This window comes from Arachis duranensis, unplaced genomic scaffold (assembly GCF_000817695.3).
Source record: "Arachis duranensis cultivar V14167 unplaced genomic scaffold, aradu.V14167.gnm2.J7QH unplaced_Scaffold_232527, whole genome shotgun sequence".
In the NCBI taxonomy this organism is placed as follows: Eukaryota; Viridiplantae; Streptophyta; class Magnoliopsida; order Fabales; family Fabaceae; genus Arachis; species Arachis duranensis.
This window is the reverse complement of record NW_026264853.1, coordinates 934,633-936,896: the sequence shown is the minus strand read 5'-3', so window position 1 is coordinate 936,896 and position 2,264 is coordinate 934,633. Positions and strand designations below refer to the sequence as shown.

Here is a 2,264-nt window from a genome sequence, read left to right as displayed (position 1 = left end):
ATGGATACAAAGTCAATTTCTAACTACGATGAATACAAATGTCAACGTTCTGAACTATCATGGGTACAAATAATCATTTATTCTTATGATTAATTATATACCTAGATATAACAATAATATTTGTCGACAAGTCTATGGTGCTATGTTAGATTATGATTGTCACATTATTAACACATGTTTAAAAAATGTCAAAAATATGCTTTATCTTTAATTAAATAGTGTATCGATATCTCATATTCAACGCTTAAATTGTTGAGATTACTATATTTTATCTTTACATTTATTAAATGACCAAGCTAATGAATCAGCCATGACTCATATATACAGAAGCCGAACATGCTTTAGCTTTTAGTTGAATGGATGAAATGTCATCACAAGAAAATAATTTTGCCTTAATATGAAGCATTTAATTCAATAATCAAACCAAAAATGTATTTTCATATAATTAAATCTACATCACACAGTTGAACTAATTATTATAATTTTATATATTCTCATGTTCTCATATAATAAAACAATCAGTTTGCATATATATAAAATTGTTAATGAATCCTGTTTAATTAAAAGATGCTGCCCGAAATTTTCCCGCAAGGGAAATGTATTTATTGCGTGCAACAATAAGATGCTGCCCAAAATTTATAACTGTAACTAAAATCAACATTAATTAGTCTTGACTCTTAATCCGATAAATTACGGTTGATATCACATATCAATTTTTTCGCGCTATATATATATAGGAGCGTTCCGTGACAGTTATTGACAGAACCAAACTACATAAAATTTAGTAGGCGTTTTCATATACCATTAGTTACTACAGCTATTTATTATTTCAATTAGCTATGGCAGAGTTCACAAGTAAATAATGTTGAGGAGTATTTCAAGGGAAAGACCATTTTAGTTATTGGTGCAACTGGATTCTTAGCCAAAAGTTATTATCTTGCATCTATATCTATACTTCTGATGATGAAATTAGTACAATGATTAATGCTCTAATGGTTCCTTTTAAATTTTAATTTTGTTTATAGTTTTCGTGGAGAAGATATTGAGGGTTCAACCCAACATAAAAAGGTTATACCTTGTTGTCAAGAGCATCAAATCCACATGTAGCTCTCCAACGCTTGCACACTGAGGTTGCCATTTTCTGTTAAATTTAGTTGTTTCATGATCAATTGCATTAGTTAACTATACTGGATCTTACAATAATGCTACAAGCACATCGAAATTGTTTGGTAACCAAAGAAAATAAGCCAAAAATAGCTATAACTTGTCTTATTTAGCATTCATTAATTGTTGCGACAATTAATAAATATTAAATAAGGCAATTTCTTGAAGTTAACATTAACTTTCTAATTTTTTTCACTAAAAATACGGACTCCTTAACATTTTCAATATATATTCTAAATTATTTTATATTAGATTATATCTTTAAGTATATGTATCTATTATAGGAATAAAATGGTTAAAATAATTGGTGCATCGGTTGAAATGTTTCCTATAGGTGTTTGGGAAGCAATTGTTCAAAATACAAAGAGAAAAGTGGGGTGAAAAATTCAGCTTTTTTTGTCCGAAAAAGTGGTGGCAGTTGCAGGTGATGTTTCTCTTCACAATTTCGGAATCAAAGATCAAATCCTCGTTAAAGAGATGTTGGAAGATATTGAAATCATAGTGCACTCTACCGCAACTATTACATTTGATGAAAGGTAGGTAATAAGCTAAGCAATAATAATTAACTAGATTTACAACCCTGTAAGGCTCAAAAAACTAATAAACTTTTTTACATCATCGTAAGAGATAAGTAAAAATAATAGATAAATTTTTATTTCATAATTAGTTATAAAATAATTTATATCATTCTTGAAATAAAAAATTATATCAAAATAAATTCTATGATAATTAGTATCGTTTTATTTGAATATTTTGTAATTAAAAATTTGTTATTATTATTATTATTATTATTATTATTATTATTATTATTATTATTTTAATATAGAGATGATTCATATATTCACTAATTATATACTGTAATATATAAAAAGAGAGAATACTATTTGTTATTATTATGTGCATATTACCTCTAACTATGTTTCTTATCTATATTTATGTAAGTTTAATTTTTTAAGTTTTGGAAAGACAACACCGTCCATGTTTAATTTGTACTGTCTAAATAATTTTAATCGGAAAAATAGTTGATGATAATCTATATCATAACTAGTATTAATTTTTATATAATAAAAATAGATAAGCCGTTGTATTTATTTGGGTTA

The 2,264-nt window shown here is 26.2% G+C and overlaps 1 pseudogene; it reads left to right on the top strand.

Moving 5' to 3' along the window:
• LOC127744219 (fatty acyl-CoA reductase 8-like) lies at positions 1–1,704 on the top strand (annotated as a pseudogene).
• The last annotated feature ends 560 nt before the right edge of the window (positions 1,705–2,264 follow it).